Source organism: Orbicella faveolata, unplaced genomic scaffold (genome assembly GCF_042242905.1).
Source record: "Orbicella faveolata isolate gen_17 unplaced genomic scaffold, um_ofav_v1 contig_24, whole genome shotgun sequence".
NCBI lineage: Eukaryota > Metazoa > Cnidaria > Anthozoa > Scleractinia > Merulinidae > Orbicella > Orbicella faveolata.
In genome coordinates, this window is record NW_028301552.1 from 29,863,709 (window position 1) to 29,874,022 (window position 10,314).

Consider the following 10,314-nt stretch of genomic DNA (forward strand, 5'->3'; position numbering starts at 1 on the left):
TTTGTAAAATGTTATTTGTGTCATTTTTGCAGTTAAAGTACAAGTGACTGTCTCACTACCTTGTTCTGCAATGCTGTAAAAATCTGTCTATAAGCCCTGTGCATAGATTTGATCAAAAGGGTTTTTTATGGCCGCCTTTTAATGGTCAGAGGGGAATGGGGCTGCTATTATCGGAGGAAATTGACTTTGAATTATCAGGATCCTTGATTTATACCTCAAAGTGAGACGGTCAGTATCCCCGCCCTTTTCATATGGGAGTCCACCCCCCTCCTCCCCCCCCCCCCCCTCCCCTGCGCGGTGAAGGAAGGAGAATGAGCATTGCACTGGTCTTGAGCCAACTCCACCACTCTCAAAATTCCAGTTTAGCTTCAAACTTTCCTTTATAATTTTTGGCTTTTGAGATACCCCACCCCCTTAGAATTTCCAGTGACCCTCCATAGGGTATTTTCTGGAGCTGCATTTTATAAAATAAAGATGTTGAGGGGAATCCAGAGGTACTCTGAAGAGTTGGGGGGTGGGGTGAGATAAAGATGCCTGGCGTGCTCTTTCTTTCTGAACGAGAGGGTTGATCTAGGGGACTTCGGGCCCTTTCACAGATCTAGCACTGTGAAGTTACTGTTATTGCTACATCCATTATATTTTATCTCTTGTTACATATCAAAATATATAAACAATAACCCCCATTTGGCACGAAAATACGCACGGATATTTGTCGGTGAACATTATCTGTTCCGAGAAGCGAGCAGCTTTCCATGCCAAGAGCGTAGCTCGAGGAAAACTCTGAGCTTTGATGAACAGATAATATCCAATGCAGGGACAAAACGACAAGCTGTGCGAAAGTTAAAAATATTTGTTTCAACTTGGGGCCTGTTCTAGGCATTCAGATTGTGGCGAGTGTCAAGATTAAGATTGTGGGGTGGCCGTGTTAATGGGGTTTTCTTATAATAAAATGTACGGGCGTTCGGCGGGGCAAAACAGACTGTCTGTAATAACGAGGTGAACGTATTGACTAGGTGAGCCTAAGGCGGGTTTCCACTCACGGCTGTACAAATGGAATAAACAGGGTACAACAAGCCTTTTTATACCAAACTGAAGCAACAGATGATCCCTTGATGAACTGGAATTTTTAACCTCAAATCCCATAGGGTTTGGAGGCAGGCGTTTGTGCGAAATGGCGTTTACAAAGCCCAAACAAAAATACCAAACAAAGACAACAAAACAACAACCAACAAAAGCACTAAGATTATGCGTTTGGTTGGAAGTTCCACGACCGTGCACAATCTTTTGTTTTGTGCTCACACACACTATGCGTAAATTTCATAACAAAAACGTCTCTATAGGTTAGTCTATTGGTTAGTTTCTTGTGGTTTTGCATGCGAGGCACTCAAACTTGTTTAATAACATGGTGCGTCAAATGACGATTTTAACGGAATTTGGTAATTTGCATATTTCTTTGAAATAAAAGGACATTTTGCCAAAAAAACTATCCAGTAGTTTTTGTCATGCCCTAGCCTATCTACCATAGGAATATGAGCGAAATCGAATTTTCGACCCAAGTTGTGTCAGGCTCGATACAACATTATTTAACAAAAATCTCTCGTTGTTTCAGTGCTGAGAATTTGGCTCCACACAGAAGGGATGCAATTTCCAAGCTCAGTAATGTTTCGTTTGCTCCACCAAATTGCACTGATCCCCTCGTTAATGGTGAGATGATTTTATGGCGGTGCGGCATTCGTTTATTATATTTTGAATATATAGGAAGTATTATACTTGGACGTAAATTGTCAAGCAATAAAGGCGACAAATAAAGGCGATTAATCTGCTAGTATACAAGGTTCTACACCTATTGTATTAGGGGTCTAAAGAACCAATCAAAACTTAAAGTAATTACGTGTAGCTGACGTGAAGCACGGGAAAACGCGTGGGAGCGAGTAGCGATTGGTTTACGTTTTACTTCGGATTGGATGAAAAAGTGGTGCGAGTGTTTTTTTTAAGCCAATCGAGTAGCGTAATATGGCAAAACCAATTACAAAGCGTCACTCAAGTGAAAACTGCTCTGTGTGATTGAATTATCGGGGAGTAGTGAGTTTTTGTGAAAGTGAAAGAGAAATGGGTCTCAGAATGGAAGGGCATCCCTTGCTAGTAAAGAAACTAATGGAAACTTCTAAACAAGAGTCCATAAACATACTACCTACATTTTTGATGTGTTGTTAATTTACTTCGTTATGGCGAGGTTCTTTGTGTTTTTTAAGATCTAGATTTGGAAATCAACTTTGGAAAAAAGTATTCTTATAACAGGAAATGCAGGTAATTAGAATTCTTCGACAGAAAGCTTTTATTCAAATAGAAGAGTCAAGGCCATCTCACTAGCCAGAAAATGGAACCATTGCAAAAGTTGCAACTTGTACTTTTCTTCTGGCTTATAGAACTAAGACCTATAATTATGCTGTTAAAACAAATATCTTTCCAACCACTAAGTTACCAAAATGCTGACAGTCTAGAAAGCCTTTTTCTCTAGAAAATGCTCACTACAGAGAGGAGGGAAAGTCACAAGGAAACTATTTGGATCAAGCTAACAAGTATCTTTACTTGGAATATAATCAATACTTGGAATCGTTATCCATAGGAAGTGGAAAGAGTTCGCTATTTAGAATCCTTTGTGGAATATGGAGTCCTCTCTCAGGTACGAGTTGCTTCAGTATAATTATTCTAAATATTTCCTGGATTAAGTAATTACACCTTTATTTTATCAAGGTACTTCTTAAGTTTTACAATTAAAACTGTCATCAACGACGGCCATGTTTAAAAAATTCTGACAAATAAATAAGTATAACAAGTTTTTTTTTTATCTAATAAAATAGCTTCCTGACATATATGTTAGCTTTCAAGGAAACTGAAGTCTATCTCCGTGCCACACACGTAGCTTTACAGAAATCATGCCTAAAGTGTTTCTAGCTGTATTTTTACTTGGATTCGAATTTTCGCTCGCATATTATAACCAATCACAGACACTTGACGAATCGCCGCGAACATACGTCTTAGAGTGGCGCCATCTCACTAATATAAAATTTTGTTTGAGTTTTGATCAACATCTTTCATAGGGGAAGTCTTGAGATTCCTTCCGCTCAATCCTAAAGCTGTGTTCTTTTTACCCCAAAGGACGTTCCTAACGGACGGTATATTACGACAACAGGTAAACTCATTCAGAAAATATTAGCAGTCTTACTTACTAACTTACTTACTATCTTACCTACTAAAGAATTTACAGTAGTCGAACGGGAGAAAAAGAGACAGGACTGTTCCGGCGAAAGTACACACTCCGTGTAAAGCTATTTCATGTTGAAAAGAAGGTTTATTTCAAGGCTTTTACGGCATCAAAAACCAAATGGATTCAAGATACGCCAAATGTACATATCAAACAAGTAATGACATATCATGGGCTTCCATTCAATCTTGAAACTGTTTTGAACTACCGAAATAAATCTTTAGCAATCACTCCGATTTGCAGAATATATTTTAACACTAGGGTATCCAAAAGATAGTAATGCTGCGGCACATTTTGATGATAGTGACATATTTAATGCCGTGATTCATCTATCTGCGCGTTTCAAGACTTAAATTACCTGTTATTTCTCAAAGTAGTGTCAAATCGTGGTGTCCCTTAAAATCTGTCCTTGTATGCATCAACTTCATGCATGATGACGCATCGATGGTGAGGTGTGACAAAGGATCGAGACAAAAAAGCACATTGTTATCTGAAGTATGTTTGGACATAAAACGATACACATCAGCCTCCCCTTTATCAGATCGCGAAAATCGAAAGATGTGGAAATTGTAGGAGCAGAAATCTAACTTATAAATTCTGTACTGGTACGCATTAAACATCTCTAGAACTTGACAGACTGTGTCGAGAACGTGTTCATCGCGATGTGTGAAAATGCTCAAGCTTTAGCTTAAATTCATGTTTCGATGAAAAGGAATAGATTGCAGCATATATGAAATCAGAGTGTTCCACGGTTTTCGTTTGTTTTAATTATTCTACAGGCTTTAGTAACGACGATTTCTCTTCATTTAAGAATTCGACGAAGGAGGCGAGACTGCTAAGAAATTACATACTAAGATTAAGATGTCACAATTAATCGTCCAGATTTACAAACTTTCACATACCGCATAGCAAGAGTTGTAAAAGTCAAGCACGATCTCCTTCACATCGCTTTACAGGTAAATCAGAGCAAACTTTCTCAGTGGAATCCACGCGAAAAAGGACGACGGCTCGACGAGTATGACATCCTCGTGTTGTTCGAGGCGCAATGCACTCTGGTAAAAGTGGCGCAGTGCAGTCTGGTTAACTGCAATGCATTCTGGTAAAAAGTGATGAATTCGAGAATTCGTACCCTCTTCTATATATTCTTGTTAAATCCTGATTATGTTGCTGCTCGCTCGCTACGCTCGCTCCGCAGAAAAAACTCAACAAAATTTGTATAAATCGCATGTTTTGCTCGTTTTCTAGTTAACTTACCCTCACGAAGATCCCTCTTATGGAGACAACTCAGGTAATAATAGTTTATGGAACAGGAAACATGTTTTTGGCCTATTTATGTTTGGGAATAAATACTAGTTGAAGTCAACGTCCCGTCTCCGAGAACTGACAAAGCCCGCGTTTTTCTCAGCGGAGTTTCTAAGCAACGCGACAGGTTTCCGTTACGACATGCTGACTTGACTATTTTCGGAGAACTCATTAGTAGAAGTGCTTGTTTTTGAATGGATGATAAGAATCAGAAACTGTTCGACGCCAAAACGACGATTTACCAAGAGTGGTATTTGTTTTCTTAACTGTTTTTACAATACTGTTGAGTTGAGTTTCTTCTGTTGTAGGTTTGTGCGCAGAAAGCAGTGAAAATGAGAAACTTCTTGAGCTTCTGGAAAATGTTGGACTGGTAAATTTCCTACTCTTTTGTTTTTAATAATAATAATGATGATAATAATAATGATAATAATAATAATAATAATAATAATAATAATCTACCTAAGAGGTTCAAGAGCTAGAAGGAAAGCCTTTTGTGACTTTAAGAACATTGATATTGACGTTGAAACCCAGGAGGGAGCCATTATGTAAACACTGTTGAAATAGGTTTTAATAGTTTATTTCTTTTACTTACTTTTACCTTGTATATACCAATTTGTATGGAATATATTAATTAATGTTATGATGATGATAGTAGTATTAGTATTAGTTGTAGTAACCATGATATCACGATTAGATACGGAAACATGTTTTACAGGTTTAACAGACATCAAATTATGTAAATATTATAGCATTTTGTTAAGCTTAGCTCTAGTTTTTGTCACAATAAACATTGTTATTATTAAAAAAAAAAAAAAAAAAAATAATAATAATAATAATAATAATAATGTTTATTAACAGAGTATCCATACAAAAAATGGCTCTTCATCTTTTACTAACTAATAAATTACAAAACCCACTAAACTAAATCTGATTAACGAATAAACAGAAAAAACAGTGATTACGTGTAGACACTCAATGTATGTACAAAGTTAAGAATAATTACAATTAAAATGTCTAAAAGGGTGATGTGTCTCGTGGAAATATTTAAAAGAATATTCATTTAAAATAAAGCATGCAATGTTAAGAATTTATGTAATTTACAACTAAAAATGTAATAATCACCACAAGTTTCCATATTTTTCGGAAGACTATTAAATAGACACGCAGCAGTATCCTCAAAGATTCCGTTTTCATTGGGGACTATAAGCCTGTTATAGTTGCTCGTTGTAAAGACAAATAGGATGGCCAAGAGGGATCATGAAGCGCTTTAAATGTTAATTTAAGTAAATTAAGGTTATTCCCCAGTATTGCATTACGCATCCCTACTGCGCATAATTTCACGCGTGATTAGCGCGCGCATCAAAAAATGGCGGCTTTTTCTTTACAGTTGGACCTCGCCATAGAGGTAAATCGTCGTTTTCTTGCAAACGAGTATGGTGACCTATCATTTTTTTCTGTTGTTTTGAATTGAGTGATAAATTTCTCTGTGTAAATTAAATATGGACCAATTCTCAGTGTAGAACAAAGAGCAATCGTCGGAAACGTGAATTTAGCAAGCAATCGTAACTACAATCATGGTGCTATTATAAGCATTTATATGGGTGTAAACTTTTGCTCCTAAACGAACATGGGGACCCCTCATTTTTATTTCAAAATTTAAGTTCCTGTAATATAAACAATCAATAGGCAAAGTTTCACAAAAATCTCAGTGCAGGTTCTATTTCAGTGGAATGACCTTAAAGTCCTACCTACGTTGTACTTCTGTGAAAATGCTCTTTAGGAATTTTGACTGAGAAAGCATCTCATGAGCTCGTGAAATCGATTCGTGAAATGGCACATTTAAACCTGTGCCAATAGATATATCCCGTCCGTTAAAAACCTCTCAATTGTAAGGGAACAGTTCTTCGTGATTCCACCTGCATTAAAAGAGTACTTTTTAAACTTCCCCTTACTCCCCTGAGAGGACCCTTTTTCTGACACCACGAGTGTCCATTTTATAGGATGTCACTGCCGTTACCTTACGACTCGAGGATTACGCGCGTGATGTCACGCCGCTTTGGCATACCACCCCAAAATGCGTTGCTAGAGTAATTAAAAACCATGTGCTCAATCGAAGGTAAAAAACGTCTTACGGTGAGATCGTTTCGGAGCATAGTTTCTCTACAGTTTATCGTGTTTCACAGCCGTTATCAGAGGACACAAACGTAAGTTATGGTTTACTTTTCTATTCACTAGAGATTTCTAGTATTTATTGTGATTTATTTCTTCGTTTTAGTTTTCGAAACCGTACAAGTTGCATCATACAAACCGAACAGTTATCGTATATCCCTTCGTACGAGGTCAAGTAAGGTGCAAGTAACGTCGAGATACAAGCGTTTACTGTTACACAAGCTCAAGTTTATATACCATCGCTTAGTTATCGTTCTCATCGTAAGCTGTGGTTATGGTCATCGAAGTAAGTCTTTGATTCTGTATGCGTCTTCGAACTGTGTCTTCCATGCGAGTAAAGCATAAAAGTTGTACCGTGTTGTTTGCTTGCTTTGGATCGCTTTATGTACTCACATAGGACACTTATTCTGGTTTACGTTCCTAGGGTGTACCGTTAAGGGGACCCTTATTCTGATTCCAAGGGTTTCTAGTGTAGTGTACGAACAAGTTCTACCCCAAAAGAGTTTTCGCGCAGGCTGTCCCGTTTTCAAACTATCCTTCGGAAGTTTCATTTGATTATTCTTCATTATAATTTTAACAATGCTGTTCTGGGTGTTTCCATCTCTTGTTTCTTCAGAAATCTCTGTGTACCCCAGTTGGTAGTCTTGATAACCCTGTGGTTTCCATTTGGTAAGTATTTATAGTTTTGCTTCACCAATCCTTACAACGGGGAAATTAGGAATTCTCTGTGTCTCGTAGAAATTGCCAAAGCTAAAAACGTTTTTTAATATTCTTCTAATTCAATATTGATCAAGCAATCAAGCACGTATGACTTGAAATTACACTGCTTCATTGACATTTTATTTTCATTTCCCAACCCTGCTCAACAATGTTCAAAAAAACGTGTTTGAACAGTACGGACAAGAGGTTTATCTATACTCACTTTCTTCCGCGGTCAAACACTCAGACTTAAAGCACACAACAGTTAGCATCATCTGCCTGTCAAACTGAGAAAGCTCTCGCCAACTGTCATGCATAAAAATAGTTTGAGCTGGGTCAGATTCCACGAGAGGTTGAATTCTAAGTTAACTCAATCTGCCTTGTTTATCACTACCATGGAGTCCCCAAAAACCATAGACTAAGAGCGAGCTGGGTGTCGAGTACAGTCTAGTGGAGAGCTCCGACTCCTACACCTAACAGAGCTTAATGGAAGGCTAAAGTAGGTGCAGGTCTAAAGATAGCTGCTTGTCCTGAGGAAAATACTATGTTATTTGTTGGATATAGGGAGCACGTGTTGTCCCCTGGAGAGATGCGCAGGCTGTCCTTCGCTCATTTGCTCTTTCAACGACCTCTAGTTGCACCTACGTAGCCTTGAATTACTTCTTTGCGGACCATTGACCGAACTAGCAGTTTGATTTCCAGACGAAATCACTTTGAATTGTTTTCTTTTTGGTTTATTTTTTCCCCACAGTTCTTGACGAAGCTACAAGCGACTTAGATGTGGCCTCGGAGACCAAACTGTATTCATCCTGTAAACAGCGTGGTATTACAGTCGTTAGTGTCGGCCATAGAAAGTCACTGAGAGAGGTATGTAATTTGTGCGACAATTAAATTTCATACTCTTATATTCTCGCGTTGTGTTGGCGCTTTCAGTGCTTCTATCCTATGACGTCATTCTACAGAGAACCATGTAGCTTCTCTGATAGGTCAGTGCACGGTTGTGAATTTTGGGCTAAATTGCATTGCAAATCCTTACTGCACATAATTTTCCGCGTCATTAGCGGGCACACGAGCGCGTGCAAATACACACTAAGGTACGTTTGACGAAGAAAGATGATCGTTTTCTTTTAAACCATTGCCGTGACTCCCATTACATCAAATTAAATGGATTAAATGGCATACAGTATAAAGTGATTAAAACAAAAGGTAAAAGTTCTGCGTAGAGATATCATTTGCAGGGTATGTACAAATGCAGCGAATTCTTTAATTTTAATTATTTCGTAATTTTCAATAATATTTCTCCTTTTTATTCTCCTTTGCTCGTTTTTTATTCTGTAGCTCCACGACTTTAATTTGAAACTGGACGGTGCAGGAGGGTGGGAATTCAAGAAAAGGAGAGATGAATGAAACATGTTTAGGCAACGCAAATTTCTGGAATATCTTTGAGGTATATATTACATGTTTATGAACAGGGCAACCCTCGTTTCTTTGCTAAGATATCTTATTATAGCCCGATTGTAATTTTTTTGGTTTTGTTTCATTTTTATGGTAGTAACTTTTGTTAAATTATGCAATGACTCAATTTAGATCTGTAATTATCATGAACATTGTCCAGTGTTCAACTGAATAATGCAATTAGCATTCATATTACGCAATAGTTTAATTAATATAAATATGCAGTCATCATTTACATTATGCAATGTTGCTATCTATAGAAATATGGAGTCATCATTTATATATGGAAATAGTTTAATTTAATTATGCAATCATATTATGTAATGGTGCATTCTATATAAATATGCCATCATTATTTATATTATCAAATAGTTTAATTTAAATATGCAGTCCTAATTAGTATTTTTTGAAGTGATTAAATTCATATAAATGTGAATTCGTCATTATATTATTCAATGGTTTAATTTTAATATGCAATGCTCATTTATGTTATGTGATGGCACGATTTAAAAATGATTCCAAATCCGTACTACGCAGATTCAGTTTCACCATGTTTGTGAGTCTCAGTCGATGGCATACAAATTGATGTTATTCGTTATTTTGTCCAACGGTTGCTTTGATAAACAACGTTGTTTCATCTTGTAAAATCAGAAATACCAAAGAACAGAGCATTGCATTCGTAAGGAAGGTCAAGATAAAACTTTGAATTTTGCCCAGGTGAGTGGTTGCAAAATGTTAGATTTTGTGAAACAAAACAAAAACGTAAACAAACCCTCGAGAGTGCGCAGAACGGACTGGGAATCATCTTTAAATAACGTGACGTATTTCGACTACGTCGTGGTTAAATTTAAATGTGTAATGAGTTTTTTTATATACTGTAATAGTTTGTTTTGAATGATCTAAATGACGCAATTGTAAAATTCACATTATTTAGCAACTGAATTTATTTTGTTATATTCAATGTAAGTTATGTAGTGGTAAAAAGAAGGTTTTAAATGAACCAACAGTATTTGCATTGTTGCTAAGTGCCCAGGGCCAAGTAGCTTACATTAGTAACGTAATGCTTTCTGTAAATTTCATTGTAACGTAATTTGGTTTCTTTTATTTAATTTACATGTGAGCGAAGTGTTGTATTGATGTTTGTCATGAAAAGAAATACGCAAAACGAATTAGAAAGGCTTTTTTCCTATCTCATGAAATTTGGTAAATGTTACTTTTGTGACATTTTCCAGTTAAAGGATTAGTGACAATTCAGTTTCTCACTGCCTTGTTCTGCGATGCTGTTAAAATCTGATTTGAAGGCCAGACCTACATTTGATTAAAGGGCTATTTGAAGCAAACCTGCTTACATGTGTTGGAAAAACCTTTGTATTTGAACCACGTTCTAACTTTTTGATTCAAACGTGCCGTTGAAATTACATTGG